The following is a 19,824-nucleotide window of genomic DNA, read 5'->3' on the forward strand; positions in this document are numbered from 1 at the left end:
CCCCCTTTGCAAAGTGAAGAATGACAGTAATTGCCTAGAAGCTTCAGGGGGTTACCTATACAGAGTTAGTCTGTATAGGTAAACTGAAAAAAACAACAAATAGTCTGGTAACACTGTATAGACTAACAAAACATGTAGATGGTATCCTGAGCTTTCGTGGGCACAGCCCACTTCTTCAGATGACTGGAATGTTGGATGTCTAGGACCAAAAGAAACAGGGGAGATGGGGGGGGGGGGGGAAGTGGAAGAAGGGAAAATTGGGGAGGGGGAAGGGGAACACAAGAAAAGGCTAGATGTTTCATCAGTCTTTATGTGTTTCCTGACTCTTTGTTTGATAATTAATGGTTCTTATCTGCCCCCTTTGACTAGTCTTTAGGTGCTTATAGACTCGGCTTTCCTTTGATATATTTTTTACCCACTGCCTTTTCTTGTCCTCTCCTCCCTCCCCCCCCCGCTCCCAATTTTCCCTTCTTCCGCTCCTGTCTCCCCTATTTATTTTGGTCCTAAACATCCAACACTCTGGTCATCTGAAGAAGTGGGCTGTGCCCATGAAAGCTCATGATACCATCTACATGTTTTGTTAGTCTATAAAGTGCTACTTTTTGTTGTTTTTTCAGTTACAGCTTAGAATACCTTGGCATCAAAGACAGTGGGACGGGCATTCTTGATTATGCAAGGACTACCTCTGAGGTCTTAACAGTACAATATTAACACCCTCCTCCCCCGGACAAATACTAGGTAATGTGCTGGTAAGCTGTGTAGTCTGCTTTTCTTTATGTACAGTCCTAGTTAGTCATTTATTAATATGCATGCCCAGGGATTAGGCCGTAGATGCTATTCAGCATTTCCACTCTGTGAACAGATCGGGAGTACTTGACTTTTTAAAAATGTGAAAATGTTAGCTGTCTGTAGTGAGGCCTTGGAAGAAATGTCTAATTACTACAATAATGCATTTTTTGCTGTCACTGTGCTGGGCTGCCTGTTGGGCTAGTGCCTGTCTGCCTGAGAACTGCCAGTTGGTTAATTACAGTAGTTTTACAGTGATTTGTAAGAGAAGACATTTGTAAAACAGTTTTTATCTGGAGCGTTTTCCTTCAGTTAACTCAGTGTGTGTACCTTGAATAAAATTGTGGATGGCTATTGTCATTCAGTGATGTAGATTTTTAGATGATGAAAGAGATGTATCTTAAGGGTAAGCTGTTGACCATTTAAAAATGGCTTCATAGTATGCATTTATTGAGAATGCAATCTGGGTTTAGTGACCACTTATTACAATTTAAATCTTTTAAGCTAGGAATCAGTCTGAACTTTTGGAGATGTCACATGTGATCTTCCTTTTGCTGTATTCCTTGTTTAATCATAATACTACAGTTTTGCTCTGCAGTGACCACAGTTTGAGTTGTAGGTTAAAAGGACACTCTTTTCAGGATAGGTGCAGTCTAACATAGTTGTGAACCTTCAAATACAGCTATGCAATGTGTATTTTTCATTGTATAACCTTTATTTGGACACTGCTTTAATTTGCTTGTAAGTGTATAATTAAAATCGAACTGAATGATTAGCCAGGGAAGATCTTTAGCATCTGGTGCATGCATCTCAAACATACACTTTTTGTGTTGTAGTCAGAAAATGATCATCTACTTATAATACCAGAATAATCAAAAGAACAAGTTATAGGCTGACATTTAAAGCTTTGTATTCACTTGAATTACTCATGATGAGTAAATATTTTGAAGGGGTACCTGAAAAATGGCCTTATCTTCATTAACAAATATGTAATTGAATGGTATTAGGCTTAATGCTGACTATAGACTAATTTTGGTTTTTGCCTAAATGGGGACAGACATCTTAAACCAGCAGTCATAAAAATTAGTAATTTCCACCATATACTATGGCACAATTGTCTTGAAATGTTCTGCTTATGTTAGTGATGCAAAAAATGTCATCTCCAATGCCATGATAGAGCTCCTCTTATATTCTCTGCTGCTGATGCCATTTCACACTCCTGGGCATTGAGTCAAAGTAGTCCATTAGCTCTTTACTATTTAATTTAAATACCAAAAAGAAGGAATGACTTGTATGAAAAGTCAGTGGAAACAACCAGTTTTCTGATGACACTGGAACCTGGGAGATCCCGAACAATGTATCTGTGGTTGTAAATCAAGTCAACGTGGAGCCCAATCCTATATTCTGAAGTCAACAACAAATTGATTTTATCATTCAAGAATTGTGATAGAAAATCCAGTTCCAAATGCAGAATACTTTGTGAGGATTTGTAAGAGGAATGTGCTTAACTAGTTGAAATTTGCATTACAAAATACTTATAATTCTGTTGTTACAACTGAAGATGCTATAATGGACTTAATTACATTGCTACAGTAAAATTACAGTGGCTGGAATGTGTACAGAGGAGAAGATAAAAGCAGACTGTTGACATTTCAGATATTTTATGTGGCTAAAATACAAGGATTAGACTAGACAATCCACAACAAGTACTAACAAGCCTCCTGTTATAGATGTATGTGCATAATTTATTATTGATACTTTTTCAGTTCATTTCATCAGCACAGGAAATTTGCTTAAACAGATTAGTACAGTGAAATTTTACAATTTTTTTCTTACCTATTCATTTTTGACATTAGGGATTCCTAAAATTACTGCCAAGATAGACAGAAATTGTGATCTGCTCATATCTTGATTTGTTTGCTAGAAACAAGCTGGTAATTCTAAAATAAAATTACTGTTTCACATTTTCAAAATTTTTTTGAAAACGAAATGAATCTGGGAACTTTTCACTGTTTATTTTCCAAACATGAAAACCTGAATGAAGTCAGGTTAAACATTAAAAAATTGGAAAAAATTACAAACCCGCCTCCTCCAAAAACTTTTGTGATATACACATTTTACCACAATATAAATGTATAATACACACATTTTTTAAAACATACTAAGGTATCTTTTGTCTCTCTTGGAGCTAGTTGTTCTTCCTGGTTTGCATATACTTGCATAATTTCCTTCATAATATCCTCATTTATGTTGAGCTGCTTGTTGCTTGGAGGTACTGTAACTTTGAAAACCCAGGAGGTACCTTCAAAGCTTGTAGTGCCACTTTGCTGACATTGGAAAGTGTGTCTTGATGACTGTTCCAAAAAGCAAGCACATCCAATTTCACACTATCGTGATTAGGCAAGTTCATTTAAGTAGTACATTCCCCTTTCCATTTTAAAATGTTTTCTTTTGTGGTAAATGATTGAAACACTCCGGCATAAAGACCGTAGCTGGTGGCACATTTCACCTTGAGGAAAGGGTGCGACATCTTGATTACATTTCAAACGGCATTTTTGGCACCAAAAACTTATTCAGATTATAAACCATGCTTATCTCCCATTTCTCACTTTGGGCTGTGTCCAGACTCCATGCCTCCGTCGACGGAGGCATGTAGATTAGCCAGATCGGAAGAGGGAAATGAAGCCGCGATTAAAATAATCGCGGCTTCATTTAAATTTAAATGGCTGCCCCGATCTGCCGATCAGCTGTTTGTCGGCAGATCGGGAGAGTCTGGACGCGATGCCCCGACAAAGAAGCCTTTCTTCATCGACACAGGTAAGCCTGGTTTCACGAGGCTTACCTGTGTCGATGAAGAAAGGCTTCTTTGTCGGGGCATCGCGTCCAGACTCTCCCGATCTGCCGACAAACAGCTGATCGGCAGATCGGGGCAGCCATTTAAATTTAAATGAAGCCGCGATTATTTTAATCGCGGCTTCATTTCCCTCTTCCGATCTGGCTAATCTACATGCCTCCGTCGACGGAGGCATGGAGTCTGGACACAGCCTTAGTGTAGTGTTAAAGGTTTGGAATGCTTTTTGGTTTCCACATGTTATTGGGGAGGAAGTATTTCCAGAAACTCATGAGTTTTCTTAACATATGTTTCTCCTCTTCCTTTTGTGGTCAGTTCAGCTGAGGTTTTCATTGTCAGGATCTAGTAAACATCTGTAAGGGCTAGCAACATGTTGATAGTAGTCAAAGAAAACTCTAGTGTTTTCTACATGTCACACAGTAATTCCAGTTTTTAACAATGAACATTACCTAGGGGTATGTCTAGACTACATGGCATCCTCTTCACTCTGTCTTTACTGTTCTAGAAAATTTTTAGCCACCGATTTTCTTGGTTTTCGGGCATAGATTTGCTTTTTTGCTCCATGTTTATTTTTGTTCCTTATCTATATGTAACCCCTAAACTGTTTCCCTAGCTTCCTAGGGCCCTTATGGTGGTACAGGAAACCTTCGCCATTCAGAATTGATGCATTCCTGACACCACTGAGAACAGTTAAATCTGTGAATACTTTACTGGGCTTGGGGGGAAGAGGAGCGAGTGCTTCGTTTACCAACAGCTCCTGGCAGCCGCAGTGAGCACCAGAGGAGGAGGGGAAGGAGCCTGACCACTGCTGCTGCCCCTCAACAGTTGGGGGGTGGGATACAGTGGGGAAAGAGAGGGCAAGGCATGGCTTGGGGATGGAAGAAATATGGGAGATTTGCGAATACACAATATTGCGAATAGCAATTCCATGAATCATGAAGGTCTCCTGTAGTTCAGTGAGAGGCACACTATCCCTGGTTGGAATGGGGAACCAAGGACTGACTCAGTCTCCTAGGCAACTCAGAGATAGAAAGGAGAGACACTATGTAGAACAGTGTTTCTTAAACTTTTTAAGACAGAGGAACACCAAACAATAATTTTTTTATGAGGAACACCAAGGATTTTTTGTTGGACATCCCTCCCCCCCAAAAAAAGGTTGGAGGTGGGGGCAAGTGTGGGTGGGAAGTTGTTGTGGGGAAAAAAGTTTTTGGGGAAAGTTGGTTTGGGGGAAAGTTATTGGAGGGGGGGGGGGGAACTTCCCTCCCGCCTCTTTTCCCCCCAACTTTTTTCCACGATAAAAGGTCACCTGCCCCTTTAAGGGTGGCCATTTTGAATTCTGTTGTTCTCCGTGGCACACCTCCGACTGCCTGGTGTGCCACGGAACACATTTAAGAAACACTGATGTAGAACAATCTGAACCCCAGTGGGTTGGGGAAGGAATACAGCTATGTCTGCTCAGAGGAAGGGGTAGAGTCATATTGTTGACAAGAGAAAACCTAGGAAGAAGAGCTAGTCTGACCAGTAACATGTGAGAAGCCCTCCCTTGGGAACTCTGGGGAGGAGAGGAGCCATTTTAGGAGTAGTCAAGCTGTGAAACTCTTTGCCAGAGATGTGGTGAAGGCTAGGTCTTTAACAGGGTTGAAAAAAGAGCTAGATAGATTCATGGAGATTAGAACCATCAATGGTTATTAGCCGGGATGGGTAGGAATGGCATCCCTAGCCTCTGTTTGTCTGGAAATGGGTGACAGGAGAGAGATCACCTGAGGATTATATGGTATTGGCCACTGTCAGCAGACAGGATACTGGGCTAGATGGACTGTTGGTCTGACCCAGTATGGCCGTTCGTATGGAATCAGCCACCAAAAAATCAAGACTGGCTATATACGGGGATCCAGAAGAAATAAAGGAGGTAACCAAGAGGTGGATAAGGAGACATTACATATCCTTATCTGTGGACTGTTGATTGTTTAAATTCAATGCCACGCTAAATGGATGAAAAGATATAGACGGGTAGTGTTGCCTTGTGAGCCAATCAGAGTACAGTATTAACAGTGTTTGATTTTCTAACCTCCACTGCGTATGTGTTCTGAGTTTTACCCTGTGGAACTATTTCAATCTCAGAGTTGCAGAACACAATAATTGTGTAAAGTTTAGTGTCAACAAAAATAAGGAACCCCAAAATACTGAGTGGATTGATAAACAGGTATGACTCAGTAAAAACCGCACTCCTTTAATTTAAAAAATCCTAGTAATGTTTTAGTGGAAATTGGTAAAAACTGAAAACATGAAACACTAAGTATAAGTAATGCCTGAAGTGCAATTAAAGCTGGAGATACATTTTTTTGGTAGAGAAATAAAATGCTCAAGTTAGTTAGAAAATAAGAGTCACTTTATATTATTCAGAGTTCAAAATCAATTGCAAAACCAGTCAGCTTATAGGGAAACCATCTCAAAATCAGTTGACAAGTCATTATTTAATCTCCATCCCACAATAGCAACAAAGTGTCCTTTAAATGACCATAAATGCTGTAAAATATTAGGGATTTTTTTTTTAAATAATGTCATCACTAGGCAGTATATGACAGGACTGTGGCGGGAAAAATATACTCCTGTTTCTGAAAATTACATTACATGATGAGAGATGTTTCCAACAGCACTCATACATTTCTCTGAGGATTAATTAATTAATTAATGTTTAAGGGCTGTTTATTAAATGGATAGAACATCAGCCCTTCCCCACTGAAAAAATAATACACAAATTAAAAAATTAACTGGAGATCTCTTGCACTTATCAAAATGATCTTTGCTAAATAATGTAATCATAGCCTATTATTTCTTAAACAAACCATACTTTGTTTAGTGCTTCCTCGCATTTGTATATGAACCAAATAAAAGACAAAGTTGCAGATCTTCTACTTAGCAATGTATTTAACTTTCCATTGTAATCACATTGTTAGCTTTAATAATACCAGACATGCTTTCTTTAGATTTAAACTAACACCAATGGTCTGTTCTTGCCTTATTGATGTATTGATTTAGGAAGTTAAAACATCCAGATATTTTGCTCCTTTTGTATAGATATATCAACGCAGCAGAAAATAACCAGGCCCAAAATATATGCCATTACATTATTGCACAAAAATCTTCATTAACATTAAGATTACTATACTGTGTTCTACAAATCAGAAACATCTAGGAAAAATGCAGGTAAGTGATTGAGTGCTCCAGGGCAGATTCTTTGGAGTAATTTGTCATAAGATACAACAATGTACATCAGTGAAGGGTGTGTCCCATTTATATGGCACTCATCAGTTCCTTCTCTCAGCCTGCACTTCCTCTCTCCACCAGCCACATAGTCCACTTATTTCCCCCTCATCCTAATAGCTGTCTTTGAGTCCCATCACATTCCTTACTGAGGACTGTGGGTGTTTAGTTAGAGAAATCTAGGGAAATATGGGGAAAATGGAGGAAATTTTCAGTGGGGATCATTTAAAAAAAATCTATCCTGTCCAAATTTGCCGGTAGTTTATTTTACTAAAATATACTACATTTTGCACTTTACTAAATAAAACTAGAAATTCTATTCCATAGAATTGTCATAGATACAACAATGTACATCATCTGGGGGGTGTCCCCCATTTATATGGCACACATTAGTTCCCCTTCTCAGCCTGCAACTTTGTCTTTTATTTGGTTCATATACAAATATGAAAAATTCCATAAACCTTCAATTAAAAATGTAAGCATTACATTCCACCATACATACACTAGAGTGAATCAACAATCCGTACATAACTGTGCAATTCTGGCAAGTGTTCAAAAGTATGGACACATCAGCAGAATCTTTAGACTTCACGTTGTGTGGAGATTTGCACTTAAAGAAGCATTAAAATCTTTCAGTTTCATAATTTGTTGAATCTAATCTCCAGTTTTGCCACAAACAACTCTTTAGCCAACACAGTCACAGTAGTAGTTGTCCTTATGGCCATTTCACTTGTGCTTTTTGACCAAATAACTGAAAATGTGGTCATGATTCTGGACTAGTAGCCTAAAAATCAGATCAAGCAATCGGGGAACTTGAGTGCAACGAGAGCACTGCAAGTCTTTGATTACACTGATATTGTAGGCAATGACTGGCACTTCCGGGGCAAAGGGTTAATGTGTCTTTTGCAATGGAATATTCATATATTTTATGCCTAGTTTCTAGCCACTGTTGAACACTACTTGTAAGTGCTTCCTGTAAGGAACACACCATCCTCCATGATAGTTTAGATATTGATCAGAAAATGGAGAACTTCTAGCACATGATCTTTAGCAAAAACGAACAAAATTAAGATGCCAAGTTACAATGATTGCTGAAAAGGAAAGAAACTATATAGTTGTGCTCATTCCACAATGGCCAGAGGTCCAAGATATTGTTCTTGCCATTAATAAAATTGCTGTGCGTGTGAGTGACTGCTGTGTGTGTCTCGGTGGCTTGGGGGGCAGAGATGGGGTGCTGGGGCCTTGGCTCTGAGCCCCTTCTCCTCAAGATGGATTGTACTGACTGCTTCTAGTTCCTGTGCTAATGAGTCTCTTTTATGCTGTATCCCCATGGACTAATAAACCTTCTGTTCCACCAGCTGGCTGAGAGACCCATCTGACTGGGGATGGAGGGTCCGGTGACAAAGGATCATCACTTCACAATTACTGTGTGATTTTTTTTTAAGGTCTCTTTCTTGTCAAAGCAGGTAGTCAAGGTTGATTGTTATTGGTCTAGGTTGTGAGTGTCTCATTGGAGCCTTTACTGAAGAGAAGGGAAATTTCATAAATAATAATCCTACGAAACAGTTCAGTATCTCAGATGGGAGGGGCTGCTCCAGCCCGGCCAGGCTCATCATGTCATAATGTTTAACTGGTTAACTTTTAAAATGGAAATTTACATCCCTGATCTAAACCAGTATGTTGATTGAAGTGTCTGGAGAATCTCTACTCAGCTAACAAAGGCTGTTGCATATTCGTTACTCTTTGATGGAATGATGAAATTTATCTGAACTTAAAAATAGGCTGCATAGTGAGTGAACTGGGCAGTGCAAGGCTCATATTTCTCAGAGTATAAGCCTGGGACTAGATATCTGACCAGTGTTGCCCTGTGTGTAGTTCCTGAAGGGCTGGGGAACTGTTCATGAAACTCTTCTGAGTCTGTCTTCACCTGCTAATAATGGAACAGGCCTGGAGAGATTATTTTACACCAGCAGATCAGTGTAAGAGAGACTCTGGTGTTAGGGTTGCCCTGCATCTGCTTTTTGACTGGAACACCCTGTCGAAAAGGGACCCTGGAAGCTCTAAAAGTCCTGTTGGCAGTGCAGAGGGGCGAAAATAGGTTCCCTACCTGCCCTGGTTCCATGCCGCTTCTGGAAGCACCCAACATGTCTCTGTGGGTATGTCTACACTACCCTCCTAGTTCGAACTAGGAGGGTAATGTAGGCATACCGCACTTGCAAATGAAGCCCGGGATTTGAATTTCCCGGGCTTCATTTGCATAAGCGGGGAGCCGCCATTTTTAAAACCCCGCTGGTTCGAACCCCGTGCAGCGCGGCTACACGGGGCACGAACTAGGTAGTTTGAACTAGGCTTCCTAGCTCGAACTACCGTTACTCCTCATTTCACGAGGAGTAACGGTAGTTCGAACTAGGAAGCCTAGTTCGAACTACCTAGTTCGTGCCCCGTGTAGTCGCGCTGCACGGGGTTCGAACCAGCGGGGTTTTAAAAATGGCGGCTCCCCGCTTATGCAAATGAAGCCCGGGAAATTCAAATCCCGGGCTTCATTTCCAAGTGCGGTATGCCTACATTACCCCGCTAGTTCGAACTAGGAGGGTAGTGTAGACATACCCTGTGATCCCAGTGCAGGGGCAGAGGCCTGAACTCCACATCCCTGACCCCACCTGAGAGCCTACACCTTCAGATGGAGCCCTCACCCCAACTCTCTGTCCCAGCCCTGAGCCTGTTCCTACACTCTGAACCCCTTATTTTTGGCCCCACCTGGAGCCCTCATCTCCTTCTGCACCCCAAACTCCTTCCTGAGCCCAGTGAAAATGAGTGAGGGTGGGGAGAACAAGCAACTGAGGGAGGGGAGATGGGGTAAGTGGGGGATGGGGTCTTGGAGAAGGGATGGGATCTAAGGAAAGGGCCAGGGGTGGGGCAGGTATGTTTGGTGTTGTGCGATTAGAAAGTTGGCAACCCTACCTGGTCTGGAGAATTAAGGTGAAACAACAATCAAGTGGTTCAGGTTGCATGCATGGGTTTCACATCTATGTTTTAGATTTTTATATAGTGCCTCAGTCAAATACTAGCAATGGCACTCAGTAAAGGACCCATGATATTTTGACTTCCTTTGCTAGCTTGCAAACGAATGGTTTAAGCAGTACTGTAGGATATCTATGAGTAAGGCACATCTTTTCCCCTGTAAGGTAGTAAAAACTTAAGAAACAGTCTGCTGTAACTGTCTAGTACTTTATGCTGCTAGATCACTGTAATTTACTCATTAACTTTTAGCTTTAAACTAAAAGTCACTGCTATTTAGGTTTGTTAAATCATATTTAGGTCATTTTATGATTGAAATATTCTGTAAAACGACTTTCAAAGTCACTCATTGATAATTGCTAGACACAGTTTGAGCACTTCAGAGTATTCTTGCTAAATAATAAATACTTTTTGATGTCATAGCTAAAATTTTGCAATAGTTCATTCTGGAATTGTACAATGAAATGTACAAAAAGCATCTGCAGTGTTTTAATAGTGTTTTAATCGTACCCTTTTAGTGAGTTTAATAAGTTATTGAGCCTTTTATGCTCTTATTGTGTTTTGGCATATTGCATAATAAATGACAAAAATGTAAGTATATATTATAAAACTATGAGTACCCATATAGGTACCACACACACCTTTAGATATTTTGCCAGATTAATTTGATTCTTTTTATAAAACAGCTGTTTCACGGCTAGTAGAGATGTGAAGGGTTAACCATTAATAGGTGAGGCTTACTGGTTCTGGGAAAACTGGTGGGTGCTGGAGTGGCCCACCCGCCCACCTCCCCTATTAACTGGTTAAACATTGCATTTAACAGGTAAACCAGTTAAATGCGATTTTACATCCCTAACAGCAAGAGAGTAAAGGGAAACTTGGCGACAATTTCTGTTTGTTCATTTTAAAAGATCTTCATGTTATGGAATTCTCCACCTGCCCCCACCATCTCCCACCTGCCCCCCACCCTCGTGTTGGTGCCTCTGTTCAAGAGATAGCAACAGAGGGTGGGGGTTGGGAGGTGGTAGGCGGCTCCCCAGGAGCTTAAAAGCCAGCTCCCCGCACGTACCAGGAGCCTGCGTGTAACCGTGAATGTTAACTGTTGAGCCCAGACGCATTGGTTAACCATGTACATGGTTACACTTTCACATCCCTAAACAGAAATAGTAACCTTTTATTATTTTGATGTGTTTTGTTTCTTTCATTTAAAAATGCTTTCATTTCCCATTGAACTGTTATTTTCAATATTGTGTTTAATGATACATTGTAAAAGTCAAGGTTAGGTATTCTACCTGGTGCATGTGTTCCAGATAACTCACTGGGTGAAATCCTGGCCTCATTAAAGTGAATGTGAATTTTGTAATTGTCTTGAGTGGGGTCAGGATTTCACAGAATGAGGTAAGCTTGAAATGTTTTAGCTCTTGATGAATTATTGAGCCTTGAATGAGGGCTGCTCATTAGATCAGCCAAGAAGTGTTATATAGAAGATACCACCAACCAGAATTGTAGTTCATATATGAAAATGAAATAATAAATCAGTAATTGCTACACAGAAGGAATCCAGACCTTGTAGGTACTTAGTATCTTCAGCTCACCTTGATGCTGAGTGTGTTGATCATCCTGAGGGATGTGTGCATTATTAAGGAGGGCTAAGTGCTAAAAGTCCCAACGCTCAATTTTTGCTGGAAGTATTGTTTTATGTCATTTATGGTGCAGCTCTGAGAGTCATCTTCAGTAAGTAACAGTATTAAGAACTAGTCATGGCAACATTCCTAGCTTTGTCCTGTTGGAAACAAGCTTCTGTGTACAGTTGAATTGGTGGTTAGGTGATCTTTCTCCCCCTTTTCAAGCTTGAAATAAAGTCTCGCCCAGCACGGCCTCATAAGAACATTGCATGATTCAGCGGTAGCTCTTTATTTAGTAGGGATATCCTTGAACTTTCATGTGGATAAATGCAGCAAGTGTGTTTATTTCATTTCCTTCCACAAAGATGATATTTATAAAATTAAATTCTGTGTATCCAAATATTTATTATTGCTGAAGCCATGATTATGAACCTTGAAATTATGGTGTTGACAGTTTTGTACTTTTAACTTTGGTTTGGCCATATGTGTAGTCTTAATTACTCTGCAGATGTCTTTGCTTTCCAAGGGATTTTATTTCAGCCTGATGAAATGGTAGGTGTTGGGTGCTAATTGTCTTATATTTGAAGTGTCTGCTTGGGAAAATAAAACGGGAACTGACCAGATTCAGTCACAGATCACAGTGCTGCTAACCTCGGAATGAAAATCGTAATTTAAATATGCACAACGGTTCTCTGAAAAAAAATAATGTTCTGATAACACCAAATTGATATTAAATTCCTTAAGCATGATTAAGGGTTACTTTTTAAAAATTCTATTCAGGGATTTTAACTGGTCTCATTGACTTTCATTGGCGTTCCCTGGCTAAACCTGTGTAATGCTTTGACAGTTTAACTGAAGCATATTTTCCCCCTGAGGTGTATATGTCGCTCCCACATCTATTGTATGCTTTAGATTGTACCATTCTCATGGATCATAATACCTAACAATAAGATAAAAATAAATATACACAACTGTATTAAGAAACAACAAATGAAAAATAAGCAGATAAAAGGGTACAGGCAGTCCCCGGGTTACATACAAGATAGGGACTGTAGGTTTGTTCTTAAGTTGAATTTGTATGTAAGTCGGAACTGGTGCTTATTGTAGGGGAAACTCTAGCCAAACATTTCTCCAGAGCTCAGTTTTATTCTCCCACACCTCACTTCCCTCAGTCCTTTATTCTTAAGCTGAGGTGTCTACTGAGAAAAGCCGCTCTGCGTCTCCCTGGTCAGCTGGGGGTGGGTGCTAGCTTTGCGTCTCCCTGGTCTGCTGGGGGGAAGCAGCTAGTGTGGGGTTGCCTCACCCCGTTTGTAAGTAGGGATCCGATGTAAGTCGGATCCATGTAACCCGGGGACTGCCTGTAGTCTGAAGTTTAGGTTTGAAACTACAGGTTGAACCTCTCTAGTCCAGCACCTTCAGGACCTGACTGGTGCCAAACCAGAGAATTTGCTGAACCACGGAAGATCAATATTATCTAACAGCATTACCAACACTTCCACTGCTTACTGGGCTCTTAGAAGACAGTTAGGGCTACATTAGAGTTAAATAACAGCACAGAACACTGAGAACCAGGACTGGTGGCTGTAAATATACTTATGGGATCATAGAAAATTTGGCCACACCCATGCTCACCTTGGCTAACTAAAATCGTGCTGGATCATGGATGTTGCTGGACCAGAGTGTGCTGGACTAGAGAGGTTCAACTGATAATTGTTTAGTGGCAGTATACTATACACCCACTTCATGTCTCTATGAGGTAGATAGAATTCCATGCAATGTGTGCCCTGGTACATAAAGGACACAAAGTTGAAATGCAGTCTGTGTGGCAATGTAACTTATTTTTTAGTGTCCATAATTTGTGGTAGTTTTTGTTGGAAACAAAACGTTTTTTTCCTTAAGAGGGACCATGATTCCTTATTCATAGATTGTAGGGACAGAAGGGACCACTGTGATTATCTAATCTGACCTCCTGTATAACACAGTCTAGAGAACTTCCCCAAAATAATTCTTTGAAAATATCTTTAGGAAAATACATCCAAACTTGCTTTAAAAATTGTTAGAGATGGAGACTCTACTACGACCCTTGGTAAATTGTTGAAATGGTTAATTATGCTCAGTGTTAAAAATGTATGCCCCATTTTCAGCCATTGGCTCATGTTATATTTTTCTCTGTTAGACTGAACAGCTTGCCATTTAAATGCTTGTTCCCCGTGTAACAAAATACAGGACTATGTAGCACTTTTTAAAGACTAACAAGATGGTTTATTAGATGATGAGCTTTCGTGGGCCAGACCCACTTCCTCAGATCAAATAGTGGAAGAAAATAGTCACAACCATATATAAAAAAGGATACAATTAAAAAAAAGGAACACATATGAAAAGGACAAATCAAATTTCAGAACAGAAGGGGGATGCGCGGGGGGAGGGGGAAGGTAAATGTCTGTGAGCTACCATTAGCTCACAGACATTTACCTTCCCCCTCCCCCCCCGCACCCCGCTTCTGTTCTGAAATTTGATTTCTCCTTTTCATATGTGTTCCTTTTTTTTTAATTGTATCCTTTTTTATATATGGTTGTGACTATTTTCTTCCACTATTTGATCTGAGGAAGTGGGTCTGGCCCACGAAAGCTCATCAACTAATAAACCATCTTGTTAGTCTTTAAAAAGTGCTACATAGTCCTGTATTTTGTTTCAGCTACACCAGACTAACACGTCTAAATTTCAATCACTGTTCTCCATGTAGATACTGATTGTCTGCTACTCAAGTCCCCCATTAACTTTTCTTTTGTTAAGATAAATAGATTGAGCTCTTTGAATTTATCACTGTAAGACATGTTTTCTAATCCTTTACTCATTCTTTTGGCTCTTTAACGAGTCCTCTCCAATTTATCAACATCCTTCTTGAATTGTGAACACCAGAACTGGATATAGTATTCCAATATTGGTTCACCTATGCCAAATACAGAAGTAAAATAACCTCTCTCCTCCTACTGAAGTAGGGATGTGTAAGCAACCAGTCCACTACCTGATAAGCCTGTATCAGAGACAGCAATGGGGGAGCAAGAGCCAGTGCTGGGAGGAGCCAGCTTAAAAGCCGTTCCCCCCCCACTCCAGCACCATCTCCCGGGGGAGGGGAGAGTTAGAGGTGTAGTCGGGAAACTGCAGCGAGTGGGGACTCAAGCAGTACCCACTTGCTCTGGGTCGTGACTGCTGCGCCTCAAGGCATAGCCGCCTGTGGGGCTCTTAATACATTAAAAATGCAGAGGTGCAGCGGGGATAGCGAGTGCTCCCCCTTCTCGACTAATTGAGTAGTCGATGCAAATTCCATCAACTACTCCATTAGCTGATTAATCGAAATTTCAGATCCCTATACTGCAGATACCTTTATTTATGCATAGCAGAAGTGGATTAGTCCTTTTGGCAACAACTTCACAATGAGAGCTCATGTTCTTGCAGATGATCCACTCTGACCCCCAAATCTTTCTAAGAGTCACTGCTTTCCAGGAGAGACTCCGCTACCCTGTAAGTATGACTTATATTCTTTGTTCCCAGCTGCATACATTTACATTTATCCATATTAAAACACATTTTATGATATTTTTATGCCCTGTGTGACTTAACCATATGAAATGTCCAAGTATTAGGGAGAGATATAAGGGTTTAAATATGTATACATCCTCAGCAAGATTAAAAGAAATAAGACAAAAACGAACACAGGACTGGGTGAATAACACGAAGCAAATGTATTGAGACAGCAAGTGAAGGTAAGACTAATCATAGTGTCCATAGAAAAGTGAAGGTTCACTTCTGAATTAATGGCCATCCATTCATAATTTGTATTTCTTCAAAGCCTAAAAGAATGACTAATAGAAAATCAGTTGCAACATGGGAAACCAGTCACTCTCATAGACTCTGAACTCCTTACAGATGTTGGTAAGTGGTTAGTCACACAAATAGTGTGAATTGACTTATTTAGATTGGTCCTATGAGTGTAAAACGTTTAAAGTATTGACTTTTTTTTGGTTGCTGTTCACCAAAGGTGCTACATGGACAGAATTGGAGCCCAGTGATGAGCAATGGTTGAGCAAGCTCACCATACGTTTATGCTTCAGCCCTGGACCAAAGAGAATATCTCTAAGAATCTGGAGTTTGATTCTCTGGACCTGTTCTGTCCTTGCCTACTGAACTTTGACTCCCTCTAAAGGAGGGATGTAAGTGACCAATTGACTAGTCAACTATCTGATAAGCAAAAGCTTTTGCTTATCGGCTAGTCGACACACTAGTCAACAATTCGCTTCCCCCCTTGCTGCCGCTATCACAAAGAGGCAGAAGTGGGGAGGGAAGCCGAGGGCGTGCTGGAAGGAGCTGGCTTAAAAGCCTCTTCCCCCCAGCTCCATGGAAGGGACCAGGGATGCAGTGGCGGCCAACTTTGAAATGTACAAGAGTCCCCACTGGACTCCCTGCTGGCCCTGGGCTCCACGTGGCATGCCAGCTTTGAAATGTACAAAAGTCCCCTAGCTCCACACCATGTTCCAACTTTGAAATGCACAAGAGCCCCCGCTGGGGACTCTTGTACATTTCAAAGCTGGCATGCTACCTGGAGTCCGGAGCCAGTGGGGAGTCCAGCGGGGACTCTTCCACATTTCAAAGGTGGAACATGGAAATTCTTATTGACTAATCGAACAGTTGATGGAAATCCCATCAACTATTCAATTAGTTAATCGAAATTTAACATCCCTACTCTAAAGGTATTACAGCGGTCAGGTCTGCATTGGTACTGAAAATTGATGCAAGATACGCAGCTCCAGCTACATGATTTGCATAGCTGGAGTTGATGCACCTTGCATCAATTTTTCTGGGGCAGCCCCACAGCGGAAGGTCAAACTCTCCTGGACTTCACTTATTCCCTGCGACTGCGTGAATACCAGTATTGATGGGGGGTACCCTCAGCATTCAATTTAGTGGGTCTTTACTAGACCCACTAAATTGAACCCCAGAAGATTGATCACCAAGGTGTGGACCCTCCGATAAGTGGAGACACCGGCTTAGTGCTATGGTGGTGTCTGTATTTATCTTGATTTTTAAAATATCCAAATTTATGCCAGTTTCAAATGCCATATTTCCTGCCATCAATTAAAAATATAGTCAGTTAACCAAAAATGGGGATGTCTGTCCTGTAGGAAGACGAGTACTATTCACTACTAATATCATCATCATCATCATCATCATCATCATTAACAACCAAGGGCTCAGCGCCCGTTGGTGTCCGATGCCTCCCTCACTATTTCCTCCATCTTTCTCTGTCCATCTTAGAGTGGCTTAGTTTCTGTATAGCTCCACACCAGTCTACTATATCATCTAACCATTCTCTGTGGGGTCTGCCTCTCCTATGCAGACCATCCATTATGCCGAATACCAGGGTCTTAACTTTTCACTTGTTTTTCATTCTGCAGATATGCCCGAATAGCTGTAATTTCCATTGTATAACCTTCTGCAGTAGGTTCTCTTGTGGCGTTATCTTCCTATATAGTTCCTCATTGGTAACCTTCTGCATCCATCCTACTCTAAGAATTTTTCTATAACAACTCCTCTCAAATGCCAGTATCCTTCTCTTTGAATCTTTCATTATCACCCATGTCTCACATCCATACAACATGCTACTAAATACTCATGTTTTCAAGATTTTCAGCTTTGTTCCTAAGCTAATCGCTTTACTTTTCCAGATCTTATCCATCGCCTTCAAACTCGCTTTTGCTTTCGCTATTCTAGTCGCTATTTCCTGCTTACAGTTTAGATCGTATGTCATGTTGCTACCCAAATATGTGAACTTCTCTACGTTCTCTAGTTCGATCCCATTTACACTGATCCTTCCTTCCTATTTCCTTATCTCCAAATACCATTGTCTTCGTTTTATCAATATTCATAATAAGTCATTACCGATTCCCTTCCTCATTTAGCACCTGCACCATTCTCACTAACTTCTCCTCATACTCCTCAATGATACCTGTATCATTCACGAACCTCAAGTTGTTAATTCTCATCCTGTGCACCAATATCTCTTCTACTTTTTCCTTGATCTTGTTCATTGCTCTCTCTAGGTGTGTGATGAAGATACTTGGCGATATAGGATCTCCTTGTCTCATAACTCTGCTCATTCTAAACCAACTTCCCAACTGTCCACACGTTCTCACCACTGCCTACGCATTATTGTTGATATCCTTCAACAGCCGTATCAGTCTGCTATCCACTCTGTATGACTTCAGCACCACCCAAATCACTTTATGATCTATACTATCAAATGCATTCTGAAAATGGACAAAGCAGTTGTAGATGTTCTTGTTCTTTCACAAGCTTTCTCCGGTATCCAACTTAGTGCCAATATCTGCTGTAGGTTACTTCTATCTTTCCTGAATTCCACTTGCTCATCTGCTACATGTTCTTCTATCTGTGATCTCAATCTCTCCGTCAGTATCATCATCAGCACCTTGTCTAGATGTCTCGTTAAGGCAATCATTCTGTAGTTATTGCACTCCAACACGCTTCCTTTCTTGTGTATTATCACTAGTACTACTACTAATCTGTTGTAGATTCTTATACTCCCCCAAATCACGAATTTTCACAATACAATCACTCATGTCTTGATAAAGAATCAGTGGCTCACACATGTAAGGCAGTTCTGATCATAAATCTCCACCCATTTGCAGGAAAGGCAAGGATAGGATCAGCCAGCTCCACATGGGAGGAGGAGGCAGGTATCAGATTGACAATGGATAAACCTGTAGTTGTCTCAGAGTTCAGAGAGAGAGGTTCCAAGCAGCATCTTCATGTTGGAGATCCAGGAGTTAATTACCCATTTATGGTTGTATTGAAGTGAGCTGCTGGAGAGTACAAAATTCCTTTGTGATAGAGCCCAGAGTTTAAGGCTTAAATCTTTGGATTAGGGTAAGGAGGATCTTACTTTTCTCCTCTTTAACTTCTTCCAGCTGCTTTTACTGAGCAATTTTGGGCTGTCGTAGTTCAGAGCGGAGGGGGGAGCGGGGAGGGAAGGGGCAATAAGAGGCCTGTGGGCCGGACATGGTTTGCTAGGGTTAGCCTGTTGTGGGCCACGAGACACTTTATTTACCTGCGCATCACAGCTCCCATTGGCCACAGAGCACCATTCCTGGCCAATGGGAGCTGGGAGTGACAATACCTATCGATGCACAGATAAATACTGTAAAGCGTCCTAAGGCCTGCCATTAGTAACCCTAGCGAACCACGTCTGGCCCACAGGCCGCTTGCTGCCCACCTCTGGTCCAGAGGCTGAAAATGCCTCTTTGGCATACCCTCTCCACATGTAAGACATAAATAGTGTGTTTCTCTTTGATCTACTACAGGGATATCCTGTAACAGCATCCAAGGGCTCTTTTCTCTATATTGATGCCTTTGATTTTGATCTCCGTAATGGCAGTGTAAATAAAGCAGTATAAATATACTGATAAAAGAATCAGATGTGGTTCTCTTTCTAAAGACCTGTGGGAAGAGATGAAGTAGTAAAAAGAAGAGATTTCCAAAAGCTGAGGATGTTCCATGGGAATAGTGCTAAAATATTGGCTCTTCCGTTATGACCCATATTAAGCTCCATTACATTTGAGCCTGAGAAGTTCTATTGAAACTCCATGGATGAAGCTGCTGAAAATGTATGTTTAATAGAATAGAAATCCAAATAACTTTGTCCAGTACAGATACTTTTCTGTGCTCTCTGTTTAGATCATAATTCTCATCACAGAGGGAACAATAGTCATTTGCTGTGGTTTTTGGACAAACATTGAAAAATAATTGTATTTATATCTATTATTTAGACAAAATAGGAGGTGAAAAACCTCCTTGCTCTGCAAGTAAAGGGAACATGTTTATGGCGACACGAATATCTTTTCAGTAGTAACTGCTATCCCTAAGAGCTTTCACAAGCCTGGTAAAAGAGACACTGTCAATTTCATTTGGCCTCAAACTGAGCTACTTTACAAGTTGTTTGTTATCTTAAGCTCCTAGTCTACCCAAGTACTTCTGTTTTTGTTTTTTAAAGAAAATATTCCTTACAGCTGTGAGAAATTTGTTTATGTAAAGTTGCAGAAAAAGTTTGCTTGTTTGTTTTAAAGTTTTTCAAGGACTACAAGGATCAGTTTTATGAAGAAGTATGCAAGAGGCATTTGGGACTAAAGTTTGTTCAACAACCCATAGCTTTGAAGGTTTTCCATGCTTGATCCTCTGTTGAAACTGACAGCTGCTATGAAAGGCATT

General features: G+C 40.7%; 1 protein-coding gene across 9 annotated transcripts in view; it reads left to right on the plus strand.

Moving 5' to 3' along the window:
* CHST15 (carbohydrate sulfotransferase 15) overlaps positions 1–19,824 on the plus strand; it is a 93,375-nt gene that overhangs the window by 1,649 nt on the left and 71,902 nt on the right. For 2 of the 9 annotated variants that reach the window (XM_075935307.1, XM_025177993.2), the window contains exon 2: positions 15,001–15,066. The exons of 5 other annotated variants lie outside the window; for them this stretch is intronic. The gene's annotated coding sequence lies outside the window, so the exon portion shown is untranslated. Of the gene's footprint in view, positions 1–486; positions 750–15,000; positions 15,067–19,824 lie in introns of those variants that run through there. 2 more of the 9 variants (XM_014580078.3, XM_075935308.1) reach the window with 2 other exon arrangements.

The sequence above is a fragment of the Pelodiscus sinensis genome, chromosome 8 (genome assembly GCF_049634645.1).
Source record: "Pelodiscus sinensis isolate JC-2024 chromosome 8, ASM4963464v1, whole genome shotgun sequence".
In the NCBI taxonomy this organism is placed as follows: domain Eukaryota; kingdom Metazoa; phylum Chordata; order Testudines; family Trionychidae; genus Pelodiscus; species Pelodiscus sinensis.